The 16,253-nt window shown below is 40.2% G+C and overlaps 1 protein-coding gene across 3 annotated transcripts in view; it reads left to right on the forward strand.

Moving 5' to 3' along the window:
* Window positions 1-1,072: 1,072 nt before the first annotated feature.
* Window positions 1,073-16,253, forward strand: part of LOC311020493 (bone morphogenetic protein receptor type-1A-like) — a 46,237-nt gene continuing 31,056 nt past the window's right edge. For 2 of the 3 annotated variants that reach the window (XR_014597905.1, XM_084020543.1), the window contains exon 1: window positions 1,073-1,246. The gene's annotated coding sequence lies outside the window, so the exon portion shown is untranslated. The remainder of the gene's footprint in view (window positions 1,247-16,253) is intronic. The other variant, XR_014597906.1, reaches the window with a different exon arrangement.

Consider the following 16,253-nt stretch of genomic DNA (forward strand, 5'->3'; position numbering starts at 1 on the left):
CATGACGTCAGACAAATGTCACAAGTTCAATGTGATGCAACACATGTATTGTTGTTTGTATATGAGTTTGCACCAACTTACTGCCACACCTTATTATTGTGTAGTTGGATGTATCAAAATGTATTATTATTATTATTATTATTATTATTATTATTATTATTATTATTATTATTATTATTATTATTATTATTATTATTATTATTAGTAGTAGTAGTAGTAGTAGTAGTAGTAGTAGTAGTAGTAGTAGTAGTATTTTAGTAGTAGTAGTATGATCTTCCGTTAATCAACACCAGAGGGCGCGCTTATATTTGACTTCAAAATAAAAGCCCCCAGGTTTCTCTGCAGGACTGATCAGGGCAGCAGTGATTGGAAGCACCAAGGATGTTACTAATACGAGCCCTCACTCTGCCCCTGTATCGAGAAGCCATAAACAAATCCCAAATCTCTCAATGCAGTAGTTGAAAAACACTGATGTAAACACTCCAGGTTCAGGTACTGAATTACATTGAAATGTGTATTAATTTTCTATTTTAACAAAAATTAAGCTGTACTTTTTAAAATGTACATTTTCCAACTATGTACCTATATATTTTATACATAGTAGGTTAAGTTTATTTTCCAACGTGGCGGTCAAATGCTGTTTCAAATGTTTCTCCACATTACCACGAATAAAGAGTATACATTAATCATTTTAGCCTAACGTTACCCAGATGTAAAAAAAAAAGAAAAAAGAAAGTATAACAATAATGGAACAAGCCTCTTAATTTGCTTAAAAAATAAGAAATAAAAATACAGAAAACAACAAGCTACTGATAACTATGCTCTTTGTCCTCAATTGTAGTATGTCTGTAGGTGTCACAACATGATTCATAAAATGTAAACTTTTAAACTCCACACCAACTTGTATACCTGAAAGGTGAAGAAGCAAGCGGCTGTATGGTCGATTAAAACCCGCTGGTGCCGAGCGGAAGTTAAGAAGTTGTTTTGCTCCACAAAGTCAGCCATCGTTTCAGCTGCGGACGATCTTTGTCAGTCTGGTATTTGCTCTCCTCCACCAAACCACAGAGCGACGGGAGCAGGGAGCAGATGAGAGTACGACGCCGAAAACATTACTACGAGAAAGGACTGGGAAATTACGCTTTTCTTTGGTGTTACTCTGGGGATTTGGACTAGAACTACCAAGATGCAATAGCGTCCACATGAGTGCCACACACATGGGAGAAACATAAGGAAGGAGAGGGGAAAGGTAAGGCAGAAAACTTACTTCCCAACCTGTGGGTCCGAGCCCGACTTTTGGCCTCCGTCTATCCGCTGGAGAGACTGCGTTGAGCGATTCGTGTTTACGATTTATATGAGTGTAAAATAGCCGAAATTTTGTACTTGACTTTGTGGATATATTTTTAAACTTCATTTGTGAATATATTATACAAATGAGAATAAGGTAGTGGGAATAGTAAACCCTGAAACAATTGGGAGTTCGGCAATCAGATTTTTCGCGAGTGTGTTGGCGCTAGGACATAGACGTATCCTCTTGGCTTGCTGTCGTGGAAAAGAAAGTTTACTTCACTTCTGCTGCAGCACGAAGTTTATTTTAAAATCACGGTCAAATAAATTAAATAAATAATAAATCATTTACGCATTAATGCAACAGCTGGTTAACTTTGTTCGGGGAAGGATATTTACTGACTTGTTAGCAACATTCCTCGGTTAGCTAACTTTGCTGCATAGTTTACATAGCTCGCCTGTAATTATAGTAAAGCCTGAACGTGTGCTACCAAGCTAGCGTACACGCTTCAGGCAGACCATTTTAATTATTTACTTTTTTTTAAATGTTGTTATGGACAATAGTCACGTTTTCTCACTCAAGATAAATGATACGAGCTACCGTTGAACTTTTAGTTAACTTCAGATTAAGTTAGCTAACGTTGCTTTGCTAACTTTGCCTTTCACTTCGTTTAGTATCTCTGGCGTTTATGAGTTTGTTGTGGTTAAAGAGTTGGTGAAGAAGGCTATGTTTAAATAATCTGGTAATAACTGTTTTGTTAATTTTGTTTTCGTTGAATGGGTTGCTTCTCGCGCTATAACATTGGTAGATGTACTGTATGCTGTTAGCATCTTCTGCTAACCAACTGATAGCTGTTTAGCAGTATTCACGTTCAGATTTTGTAGCACAGTTAAATAAGCCATTAATAGCCACATTAATTTCAGTTTGGTAACCGGAGAGTACAGCCGCATTTCTCGGTTTAACTGTGTGTTGTTTACACTTGATGATCAAAAGCATTATCTAAATCGATCAAGCGACAGCATTGATCCTGCTTTTGGAGTCAAGTTTCTTTTCACATACACTTTGGGGCTTGTTTTCAATATCGGTTAATCTATGTATTATTACTTTCTGCCCCTTTTAAGCCAATGAAACATCAGGAAACAGTTAACAGCTCCTGTAACAGCTGATGTTTTCATGTGTCTGGTTTCGTCGAAATCCAAGTATATTCTGTTTACATTGAATGTCAGTTCATGAATTAAGCGATAAGGTTAAACTTTGCACTTTTTAAATTTGGAAGCGTTCATTGAACAAGCAGCTGAACCAACATGACCTCTGGTATTCAGCTCTCATGACTAAAGCGTCGTTTTAATATGAACCAAGAGTTTCCCCATTAACTTCAGTGATGGCTCCTGATCCAGTTTGCAGGAGGTGCTGGGTGACACAGGATCGGTTTAGGTTTGTGTTGATATTGAAGGCGATGAGGAATTGATGAAACAGTCAAACTACCGGCAACAACTAATATTCCATCCATCCATCATCTACCGCTTTATCCTGTATTCAGGGTCTGTGGCGGGGGTTGGGGGGGGGGGGGGGGGGGGGGGGGGCTGGAGCCGATCCCAGCTGACATTGGGCGAAGGCAGGGTACGCCAGTCTATCACAGGACAACTAATATTCCACCAAGTTGTTGTTGCTGGTAGTAAACAAAGTCCTGTAACTGTTGGATATTGTGGCACTTGTTGTTTTGGTGGTGGTCTGAATGAATCTGGCTGTTCAGTCTGATGCTTTACCTGATGCTGAGAGGGTTAGTCAAGTTGTCAATATGTGGATCAATTAATCAGCTATAATTTTCATAATTGGCTCTTTTGAAGTGTTCCTAGGCAGTGTCAGGTTTGCTTTGGCATTTTTGGCTTCCAAGAACGAGGATCACATAAGTGACCAGAAGCGCACAGTACTCCATTTCCCCATTTTTAATTGAGTCCAGTTGTATCAACAAACATTTTATCAAATTCTTTTTACCAAACAAATAAATGATAGAAACACCTCCATCTCAGTATTGGAGATGGTCATTTTAGCCAAAACCCTGATGTGTAGTTGGATTAAAAACATCCCACGTGTTCATTAGGTGTGGTTATTCTTCACATACACATTTTTATTCATGTCCAACTACAGTTATAATGCATATTTTCCTTTTGGCAACGTCATATAGATCTGCTCTATGAATTTGACATCTTATCCAAAGGGGAGGAATTAGTATTTTATAAACTGTTTATGGTGATCTCATTGATATGAGTTTATGTAACAGGGAACGTGCACTTAGAAACATTCATCTATGAACAAATATAATTTGTGCATATAGACAATCGGAACATTTTATGTTGGACTATATTTGAATAAAATTGTAACGTACACCAGTCAGTTATCAGGATGGTGATGCCCCTGTAGCAGTACAAGCACAAACAAACATTGTATCTACAATCATGGACTCTTTCTGTTGAATGAACTTGTGCACTTGTTAATGTGGTTTTGCATGTTAGATGGTAAGTCAGCCCATCAGCTGTAGCATCTGCCTGCACATGTAAAGTTTGGTCAAGTCTAATTCAAGGATAAGTTCACAGCTGAACAATGTGAACTTTGTGTTCGTCTGTGTTAAGTTTTACTTTCAGTAATTATTCCTCCTCTCCATATTGGCTGTTAAACAGAACAGGGAACACACTCCACAGTTCATTCTATGCAATGTGATATGATGATTTTGTAAACTTGTTTCTATTGTAATTTATGCATACACCCTACGGTGCGTATGAGCCTCAGGTGAAACATCCATTACTTGCACAAAATGAATATACAAACAAAAACAAACTACTCAGTTGTGGTGGTACTGATCAGTATGTCATCACAGACATGTCTGCAAAGAGACATCCCTACATCCTATTCAGCCATAGAAATATTAATATTAGTTTGAAAAGCACTAAAATCGTTTGAGTCTTGCATCTTCAGCTCTGCCATTAAAAAGAAAGAAAACTATGCACTTCTACCATTGCAGCCCCCCCCCCCCCCCCCCCCCCCCTCTGAGGAACGAGCATATTGGAGGGGGGATGGTTGTTGGAAATTAAAATCTAGTATTATCCATATGCCAGACAGCTGTACATTCCACAGCCAAGCCCAGGATCTCTGTTACCAAAATAACAGTGAGTGACTGATGGTGGGCGAACCAGCTAGGCCACAACAAGAGAAGGACAACCAAAGTGAGATATATTGTTGAAGAAAAAGACAAAACAAAATTGGAAGATGCTCTGCCTCCTGCAGCTTAAAAGCTGATATGTTCAGCAGTTTTCCTCACTTGTTTCTCCTCCTTCATATCTTTTCTGTTGTTTTGTCTTGAAGTTTTATAAAAGAAATTAGGCGTGATTGATATCTGATTGATCAATTCATTGCTTGGACTATAGGGTGTCAGAAAATATTAAAGATGTGGATTACAAAGCAAACCAATCTGTCGAAAAGCCACGGATACTCAGTTTAGTGTTGCACAAGACAAAGAAAAGCAAATAAACTTCAACTCAAATAAAAGTGCATTCAAATTTTGCAAAGTCCAACTGTTGTCAAACATGATTTTGGCTAAATAAATACAAGCATTTCAACTGTTGTCTATTTAGTCAGTGCATGGTTTCAAATGACACAGATACAGGGCTCCAGTAAGACCTATATTCTCAGCAGGATGAAGCAGTAATGACACAAAAGTCATCACTTTTCCTCTGTAAAAAGTGACAGTATTTTGTTCCCTGATATTTCAAATTAGAAACAGTTATTGTCATAGATTGCTTGTTAACATGTCTGTAGCGATGAAGACGGGTTAGAAGCTTTTCTGTCTATCTTCCATCTATCACCTTTTCCAAAGACACAGGCGCCATATTATCTCTCTCTCTCTCCCCCCAATGATTGTGTATCTTTCAGTGATTACTCTGTGGTGTCACTCAGTCTATACTGTGTGTTGTCTTTTATAGCTACAGATCTATTCTTTTAGAATGACACCATCACCTCTTTACTGGGACCAGACCAGTTTCCAGTCTGGCAAGGCTATTTAAAAAAATAAAATAAAAAATAAATAAAAATCAATATCAGCCATTAAAACTGTGTTCAGATCGACAAGTGCATACCTCAGCTGAACCCTGTTGAGAGAGCTCCAACAAAATAAAATGTTTTACTTGTTAAATTTTGCTAAGGCCATTTTGGCTTGCTCTCTTGTGTCTCCGGGTGGTGACAGGTAAGATGAGCACTCATACAATACCTGTCCATGACAGAGTTTCCATACAGATCTGGTTATATCTGGCTATGCCTTTCCTGGAAGCATGTGAAACCCAAAGTGGAACCATACTTTGGATTTTATTTGCTCTTTATTAGAACCAGTACTAGATATAAGTTACAGAGAGCAACAGCTCACATTTGGCAGATCCAAACTATGAGTGATGTTAACTATTTGAATTTGGAAAATTACTGTTTTTAAAATGTAATCATGCAGTTATATTGATGGTATCTTGCTCTCACAAACATAATCTCCTTTAACACAGACGATTCCGATCGCAACGTTTCGTCTACGTGTGACGTATTCAATGAGCGTTGAAAATCTGATTGCGTCACAACAACTGCGAAAGGTGAACTTTTGCTCGTCTCACATGTTTAAACGATTCTTAAACCGCAAGCAAAGTTGCTGTGCATCATAAACATGTCGATGCGTATAACGGCGGCCTCGTGCGAGTAACTACTGGCGTTATATCTTCTTCGGATCTACGCTTTGAGCTCGATAAACCCTGGTAACACGTCTTCACTACCTCGCGTCTTTTCTGGCCGCTCGGAGCGTTTACAAAGAACGCCGTATCGTCTCGTCTCTGATGCGGCTCTATGACTACCTCCATTGCCGTCTCAGATGCGTAATATTCTGTTACGCCTTTCCGCCTTGGTGAGCATTTGCACTGACGATGGGGTGGAATAAAGGCGCAAAACTCCTGCAACGAAAAGGCAGCGTAAAAGGGGCTAGTGATTTGAGTGTTTCTAATCTGCAGCTTGTAGCTATGAGCTATTTTCCATCTTTTTTCATTCCTTTTTTTCCTTTTTTCATTAGTTTCTCCCTCTTCTCCATCTACTACTTCTCAGCTTTCTGTCTCCTGGGAGTGTTTCTGAGCTCAGGGATCTCTCTCTTTCCCTCTGCTCTATTTCTATCCCCTTTTTTTCCTCAATTTCTCCCTTTTTTTCCCTCCTCCACCTCTCCCTGTCTTGGAGTGTGTTTCCAGTCTCGGAGGCTGAGGATCAGATTACTCAGGGAGTCTGGGAGGCTCTCTGGCGAGGTGGCAGTGGTGGTGGAGGAGGGATGAAGGGAGGAGGTAGGGAAGGAGATCAGGTTTCACATCTCCAGCGCTCTCTTCTGTCTGCCTTGCTTCCCTCCTCCTCCTCTTCCCCCCGGTGGCCTGGAGACAGAGTGGCTGAGCTGGGGAGGAAAACATGCAATCCACCCCACTCCTCCTCCTCCTCCTCCATACGTCCAGCCTCTTTGCTGCAGCACAGCAGATAAATAAAGGCAGTAAATGGGGAGCTCTGCACACACAGGGACGATTCTTCACCTCCTTCACCTCCCCCCTCCATCTCTGCAGAGAGATTTTATATCCTACACTGTGTTTTCATTTTCCTGGATGTGTGGCAAAGGTGAAACTGCTTCTGGGAGACTTTAGTTTCTTGAGACGACCAGACTGAAGATCAAACCTGGATTCAGAAATCAGTAAAATGTGTCTTTTGGAAGTAAAATCAGTGGGGCGACTGTAGTAGTAGTAGTAGTAGTAGTAGTAGTAGTAGTAGTAGTAACGGTCTCTCGGGAACAGGTCTTAACTTTGTTTTTTGTCTATCTTATTTTACAAAAGGCTTTTAAGAAATATTTTTATTTTTTTAGATAAATTGAGTAAAATACAGATAGATTAATGCAAATACTTTTGTTGGATTGATGTTGCACTGCAATTCTTTTTTTTTTTTGTCTTGACCTGCAGATTCTATTACTGGTTGAAATTTCTTGTGAAGTCCAAAAACAATCCAGAAATAAAATATATTCAGTTTGCAATGATTTAAAATGGAGAAAACTAGTACGGTTAGCACGACTTTACCACTTAAAATACCCCTATAGTCTATAGTCTTACTTAATCTACAAAAATAGTGCTCTTGTACTGCACTTTAAAGACATGATCCAGTTTACATGCCATGCAATTACGACACTTTTCATTGCGTCAATCATGCCAGAACAGTTTGTTTCGATTTTTGTAGCCACAAAAAACAGTGATGCTTCCTTCTGTTCTGACTTAATTTGAAGGTTGATGCACCCTCCATGTTCACTGTCTCCAGCGGCAGCCTCCAGCTGTCCTTTAATGGTATTGATCTCTGCTTTAAATACACTCAGCCCATCCCAGTGAATAATTCAGATCCACCTCACCACAGTGGCTCGATATGTAAGAGAGAAAACATTCCCGTTATTCTAATGGAGGACATTGCTGATGAAGTCTGTCTGCCATTCTTTTCACCCACTGTGAAAATGTGAATATTATTATTTTTATGTGATTTTTTTTTTTGTATGGTCATGGGATGGCAGTGAAGGGCAGCGAACAGGATGGCACTCCAAAAAAAATCTGAAGGCTTCACCAAACCACAGGAATGTAATCAGATCTTTATATTGTGCACACAACAATGCTTTCTATTCCTTCACAACATTACAGAACAATGGTTTTAGAGTTATAGTTTTAATGGCATGACTAATGAGCTGTGTTTTCACTATTCCACTTTGTAGCATTGTTAGTATATCTGCTTCTCGACATCCTTGGCCTTTTCCTGGTAGCGAAGGCCATCCAGCAGCAGGACATGCTGTGTTCAGCCTGCTCAGTGTTGTGAACATCAACTAGCGTTCATGTGGTCAGCTGCTAGAGACCGACAGAGTTGTGTGGCTGCCTGTCTGCAGCGCTGCTGTGTGAAGTTGCGCATCACCTGGAGGAGGCGAAAAAGGCACTGTTGGTATTGATACTTTTGCAAATTAGTATCTAATCTAATACAAATTTGTATTATCCGAGTATCAGTTTAATTGACAACCATAGTCCAGTGTTTGTCTACTGGAGGTCAGTTTGGTGTCAGTCTCACACGTGATGACACGATTCTTCAGTATAGGTTATCATTTCCTTTTCTACTTTACAGCATGTTGCAAATGTAAATCTGGTACAAAACATCCAAGAAACATGATCTCTAAGGATTGTGGGTAATTGCTTGTAACAGTTTAGTAATCTACTGTAGTGGTTATTGACAAGGCAGTGCGGTTTATTTTTTCATGTTATTGCATACATGTCGGCCCTGTGATAGACTGGTGTCCTGTCCAGGGTTTACCCTGCCTTCGCCCAATGTCACCTGGGATCGGCTCTGTGTAGTGCCCGTAAGAAATCATTCATCAACGTTGAGTAAATAAAACTTGAAATAAAGGGAAATGGTTTCCTTCACAGGCTGAAAAAACTAAACAAGTCTGTGGTTCTTTAGCTAAAATTTTAGGAATGCTAAAATTCATGCAGAGCACAACATGGGTGCTTGAGACGTCCTGGCTGTGCAAGCTTCTTCATTCTTGAGGGGGATTTGGTTTTCCTTTGTCAGTAATCCACTGACCTGATAGGTGCAGTGATCCCTCTGAAGTGATGGTGGCCCCTGACCTCCATCCTGACCCCTGACTCCTCAACCCCCAGCTCACCATTAACAGAGCATTCTCCTCCCCATCTGGATTAGACCGTCTGACCGACTTAACTGTGATTTTCTTCACACAAGCAAATGCTGTTGGCTATTCTGAGTGGTGAAGTGATGCTGGATGATGCTTTTCTTGTCATTCTTGTCTACTCGCATGGCTAAATGAACTGCATGCTTTACATGAGTTTGTGAAAATGCAATCAGTCCATGAGAGGGAATATGTTGTATATTTTGATTGCTTGTGTTCTAGCTGAAGCACCTGTTGACTGTAAATTAGTTTATGATGCCTTCAGGGTGCAGCCACGAGGAAATATCAGTCCTTCTCGCTGAGTTTTCCCACTCCGCCTGGGATCCTGTGAAAGCACCCCCCCACCCACCCACCCACCTCCTCGTTTCTGGTCTTTAATTTCAATTAGCTCTCGCCCCTGGTTGACTTTGATGGCATTAGTCTCTCCTCCCAGCCTCCACACTTGTCCCTCTGCTCTCATCTTCCTCTGTTGGTTTTGCAAAATCTGGTGGCTTTAACTGCTGTGATCAGAATCTGAGCGCTTCGCTTACACTTCCTGCCAGCAACCAGCCCGCTGTTACCCAACTGCCACACACACACACACACACACACACACACACACACACACACACACACACACACACACACAGAAGACTCTGTATGATCTGCAGTTACTGTGTATGGGGAAATGTAGGTGGGCCATCCTACTAGAAACACACAATTAAGTGATTGACAGGATGCAGAAAATCTTCTGATGTTTCCTGGCAACAGGATGATCTTATTGGAATAAAAAAACAACAACATAAAGGAGGGAACAAACTGGTCTTTTTGACCTTCAGGTGTCATGGTTGCACCTGCTCTTTGTACAACAGGTGAGGTGAGTCAATGATTGAATTTGAGACTTTAATTTAGGGCTGTGCAATGTCTTTTGATTTAATTGATTCATTTGCATTTTTCTTTCACGTTCACCGCGCCCCCGAAAGACATACCATAAAAATGTCCACAAACTCACACGTCTTTTTACCAATTAACGAGAATACTTCCAAACGTTTGCGATGTCCGTTTACTGCTTCTTGCTATCCTATCTCTCCTCTCTCTTCCCTCTCGCGTCTTCCCGCCCCTCCTCTTTTAGCCCCGCCCCTCACAGACTACTTGGTACTCTCATTTATTTTTATTGTGTTAATAAAGAAAATATGTTTTTAAATTTTGCCTTGGTCTTTTTAGTTTGTCAAGAGAAAAACAGAAAAATCGAGGTTTAAATCGAAAATTGTCCATTAGTTTGAAAATATCAAGATTTTATTTTTAGGCCAAATCGCCCACCTGTACTTTAATTTTAAATGTTGAAAATTGTGTGAATGCAATTTAGGCTTTATTTAATGTGTGCAGTTGCTGGAGATGGCACTTATAAAGGCACATTTATGGATAAATGCAGGTAACAATGGATAATATATTTTAGTGTAAAGTAATCATTTCACTTACAACAAGTTTGTGCTAAAAATTTGCTTCGTAAGATTATACAATTAAAGAGTTATAGCCATGTTTCATTTGCGAACAGATGCAAGGAGAGAAAAAAATGGACATAAGTCAGTAAATGTCCTGTCAGTTGACAAGTGATGAATTAAGTAAGGTTGCACTGCCTAAGGAGAAGTCAACTCTTACGTCTATAAAACGTCTGCTAATAATCTGTTTTGGTCAGCCAACAGTTCAAAACCCAATCCTAGCTGGTTCATATCATTTCCTGTTCGACCAACCTGTTCTGTTCTGTGACTATGACATTTGTAAATGATGTGTAAATTTCATAGTTCATTGGACTTCCTCAACACCATGTTGTTGAATTGTCAGAATATCCATGCAATTTGCTCACTTAAAAACGTCCACTTAAGAATGTTAATTAAGAGTCAAAGTCTTGTCTGTCTACACTAAACAATGAAACCAGGGTGATGAAAGTCAAAAGATACAGTCACACTTTTTTGATGCAGAAATGAGAGACATTGCAAAGAAATGGAATTGCAATGTAAGATTTTTTTTTTTTTTATTAGGAAAGTAGGAAAATTGGGGGAATAAAGTCCACCACAACTACCTCAAATTCAAGGTCAATAAATATCCTGTTTTGTTCAACTACAGCCCAAAAACAACTTGATTCAGTTTACATTCATACAACTGTGAAAATATTACGGGCATCTATAGAGACAGAAAAAAAAAAGAGAAAACGTTTTCCACTGCTGAAAAACTTCACATTTGAGCTTAAACTGCAGAAAATGAGTCTGTTTGTTCTCTCTCAAGCTCTGCTGCCAGCCTCTGTGTTTATGTACCATCACAGCCTGCATACCTCTGCCTGCCTGCCCTCCTTACGTGGGGAGGACTGGTTTCACAGCTTTCCTGTCAGACTGTGGTTTCGCACCTTCATCTGACACGTCGCTCCAACGCACTTAGGAATTTACGCTTAACCATCAGCTGCCTCTGAGCAGTTTACGCTTCGAAACAGACGTGGAACTCTGGAACTTCAGTTACTAAGCTGCTAATATCACTGTGTTTCACATAGACAGAGATGTAGGGTAACATTTTGCTTCAAAACAACCAAACTTCTTTTTATTTGCAATTTGTTGGGCTTGCTAACTTACTTAATGTACCTTTTATATGACAGCAACATGTCTTTCATAGCCCATGGTAAAGATGCAAGTCAAACATTTTTGCACTGCCTGTGCAGGTTTGTAAAAGTCAAAGGAGAACAAACATGACAATTTTTAGTTTGCAAACAATTAAGAGAGGTATTTGTTTTTCTGCTCGCATGTCACGTCCTGTGTCAACATTAATCTCATCGTTTAAAGAATCATAATGAGCTGTAGTCTGAATAGTATGCATGCAGGTAATTTGACTCTGTGCTTTTACATCTCTCACAGTTTACTTACACAGAAATAGAAATTAGAGCTAGGAACAGATAAAGGTAAAGAATGGTGAGGAGTGTTATGTACACAAGCAGTGGAAAATACTAGTAAATATATGTAGCATAATAAATATGTATAAAAAGCACCAATGTCCAAAAATAAGACATCAGCCATTAGATTGTAATATTTGTTTAGAGGATAAAGTGTAAATTTGGTTAAAATTGAAGTGAGTCTGGCAAAGCAGAAGAAATGTCGAGTAAAGATGAGGTCAGTGTGTAGCTTCCTGTTTCCCTGCTTCTCTCTCACACTGTTGGGTTTTCATTAAATAGCTGCTTGGCGTGTTTCAGAGTGTAAACAGTCCTGAGCGATGTACTGCAGCTTTTACTGAGCCTGGATTGCTGGAGCAGAAACACAAATCATCGTCTGACTGGATGACAGCATGGTGGCTTTCTACAGTTCCCTGCAGCGGTTCTTTACTGTGCTCTACTGTGTTACTTTACTGAACTTTGCTGTGGTTTCTTTAGAAAACCACAGTAGAGGAGGATAAATAAACGCTGTAGCGAACAATAAAGAACATAAGCGAAAGCAGTACGCGCATACAGTAGAGCTAGAGAAATGCTAGAGAAAAGCAGTAAAGAACCCGTAGAGCATAGTCAAGAAATACAGTAGAGCTATAGTGTTATTTCAAGAAAACACAGCAAACCCTCCTGCACCGGCATCGTGGTCTGCAATACCATCTGAACCACATATGACAAGTTGGTTCTTCGATCCAACCCCTCAGGAGATCCGCTGCCCGGCCTAAAACTACAAATACAATTTACATCAACATTTTTCGCTTATTCTCAATATTGAGCAGCACATCTCCACAGTTCATTTGCCTGTAAATGCTACTCATATATTACATGTGGTGCCGACAAATAAAGCAATAATAAAAAAAATAATATACATTTTATGAATAGCGTAATTTTGACAACTGATTTTCCATCACCTAATGCTAAAATGCAGTAAAAGAGAAGTAACCTGTTTGATTGAATTATATCAATGTAATAAATGTACACAGGCCTATCAATTAGACCTGAAATTATTTAAATTTAACTTTAAGCCCTAAAATAATAGAAATAGAAATAATTCGAATTCACTCCCTGTTTACATCAATAGGTATATTGTCTAAAGAGACCAACAACAATTTCTTTTTAACCTGGCCGTGAAAGTGTTTCTTTCCTATTTGGACATATTTACATTGGGGAGTATGGGCATTGACCTACTTTTGGAGCCAGCCTCAAGTGGCCATTTGAAGAACTGCAGTTTTTGGCACTTCTGTGTTCACTTTATTGCTGCCTGGTCATAAGTTGCAACATGTCTTCAGGAGGAGTTGAACGGATGTTGTAAAGGACATTATCTGCCCCGTACATATTTTCAGTCCTTTACTTTTTACCTAATTTTATATTTCAACCAAAACATTTCCATCAATTTGTGAGGAAAATTCAGGGATCTTTTTTTTAAGGTTTTTGCTGCTTCCACTGTTTGCTGTTAAAATGCATCATTGTTCACATAAAAAATGTTAGATAAAGAGCAGAGCTGTGTTTCACTTAGTTCACCTTCGTGTGTGGGGGATCTGCTTTTTCCCCTTCGTGTGTCTTTTTCTTGGCACCGCCTCTCAATCCATAAATGTAGATCTGTGTGTGTGTGTGTGTGTGTGTGTGTGTGTGTGCTGGACAGAGAGACTTAGAGAAAGCAGCAGCTGTTTTTTCGCCAACCTCGTGACCGCTCTCAGCCCCCGTCTTTGGACATCTATTTTCTCCTCGTCTGTTCTATAATAACCCAGTGGCTGAATCCCCACCGCTGCTGTTTTTTCCTCCCCTGAGGTGGAGCTGATCTCTCTCTCTCTTTTCGCTCTCTCTCTCTCTCTCTCTCTCTCTCAGTAGTAGTACTCTGGTAGTAGTAATAATATTAACTTACCACCGTCTAGATTTGTGTGTCTGTGATTTGATGTGTAGAAAAGCCAGCAGCGGAAGACGTACTAAGATCTTTGATCAGTAAAAGTAGCAATAATACGATGTTGAAATATTCTGTCCTGCATTCAACATTGTCCTTGAGCAAACGTGCAAAAGTATCACCATCAAAATACTTAAAATACCAAAAATAAAAGCACACAATACACAGAATGGCTAATTTCAGAATAATACATGTTATATTATTTAATTGTGATTGCTGATGCATTAATGTTGATCACTTATATTTTGCAGCTGGAAAAGATGGAGTGGATTATAATTACTTTGTATTCTGCTGAGTAGGTTAATCTATAGACCTTGTCAGTAGAATTGCATTGACTGGCAACTGCTAGGATCCATGGTTACTTCCTGTCTGCTGATGTCACATACAGAGCAACGTGGAGCCTATAAAAGGACGGGTCATTACATCATCATGATGGGTCATTACATCATCATGACGGCCCTTTCATCTTTCACCTTTGGTGCAGTGGGCATGGCGAGTATCACTGACACAAAATAAGAAAAATGCACATTTTAATGATGTATCCTAATTAGGGCTGTCAAAATGCATTGCACATATTTCCACATTATACTCAGGGTTTACAAGTAAAGGGCCACTACAGTGATGGTGGCCTGTTTAACTTTACGTACAACCTTCCGTGGTATCACACCTGTTTGTATCTCTATTACCAAAGGTTTAAGTTGTGCTATTTTATCCAAGAATTAGAATATGTTATGGCCAAATCTCTTGGTTAGTTTTCATATTTTCTCACCCCATATGTGTAGCATTTTTTTTATTTTAACGGCAGGAGTTTTATTTTGTTCGTTTGGCAGCTTCCTGTTCTGTTTGCAGTATCTCTGCTCAGACCTTATAAACCGCCAGTGGGTGTTTGACTGTCCTCTGCTCTCTGGGTATGAATATTAACTCACTCTTGTGACGTCTGCCTCCTTGACTAAATAAAGCCTCCTTTGAGGTCCTCTGTGCTGTCAAATAAAGAGTCTTCTATGTTGGAGGGGACGAAGAGAACTGTCAGCCACACTGCCCCACTTATCTCTTTACAAACAGCAAGACGCTGCAAACACACATCAACGCGGATCTAATGACGGAGCAGATTCAGGAGTCCTTGAGGAGAGGAGTCTGTATGGTGGTTCCATTGGTTCTTGAGGAGGTTGTCGTGGATTTCAGAGGATGCAAGGAGTGTCTAAGAATCTTGCATGAGTTTTTATTGGAGGGTGGGTTTGTGGTCTCAAATAAGCTTCCATTAGTCACTAGATGCAAGAAGTCATTGAGAGGAAGCAAGGAGTCATTGACATAACTCGGAAGAGCGGCTGCTCACTAAGATGAGAAAAGCTGGTCAACTTTAAAAGCCAGCCCCCCTTAAGATGGAAGATGTATCACTACTGGAGTTCTTGGGACAGTGCACTCACTGTTGTACAGTGGTGTTACAGAGTAAAGCTTCTCTTGCCACATAAACAGTATTTGGCTGAGTACACTCTGTCCTACAAGATATAAATGGAATTGTTAAATAGTGAGGGCTAATGAGACTTACTGCCGGAAATGTAATTTTAACCAGTGAAAGCGAAGTAATTATTAGTATTGTTATTATTATAATTATTATTGATAACAGATTTATTTATAAAATAAAATATTGTTCTCTGGGGGGGAAAATTGAAAAGATTTAAAATTGAAATGAGGTATGGGTAGGTGTGTGCATGTTTGGCTATTTAAAGGGGCCATATTATGAACAGGTTTTCTCTGGTCTCTACACCTATAAACTGGTCCTCCCTGAGCCTGTCAACTCCCAGAATGAGGGAAAACAAGTGACTCCTGCATGGTCTCTGCAGCCCCCCCTCCAGTAAAACGGTGCTCCTACAGGCTGTTCAGATTCAGCTCCTTTCATTACGTAACGAGAGCGCAGCCCGACTTACCAGTTGTGGCGCTGGGTGATCCGGCTGGTGCTCCGTGAATAAATCCCGGTGCGGGTGAAGCTGGAGACAATCCTCCCTCTGTCTCACGCGCTCTGGTGCGTCTTCACTGCTGCCTTGGATGGAATCCGGGGCTGCGTGCCCGAAAGAGCGCCATGCACGACGGTCCGGGTCTGGTCTCTTGCGTTTCATCTTTACGGCTACGGTCCATGTTAGCTTGTATGTGTGTGCTAACCACTTCACATCGGACTGCTTCAGTAACGAGGGTCAGTAAAAAGCTGGCTTTGCCTCGACACTGACCCTCGTAAAAGGATCTGTCCCAACCATACGGGACCCAGCAACTTCACCTGAGCCACATAGGCGAGCCATAGCGATACATCCACGTTTTTGGCGCATGCTGCGTCCTGTCTCTCTCCAAGAAGGCGATGACAGACGGA

The sequence above is a fragment of the Eutrigla gurnardus genome (assembly GCF_963514095.1).
Source record: "Eutrigla gurnardus genome assembly, chromosome: 11".
Classification (NCBI taxonomy): domain Eukaryota; kingdom Metazoa; phylum Chordata; class Actinopteri; order Perciformes; family Triglidae; genus Eutrigla; species Eutrigla gurnardus.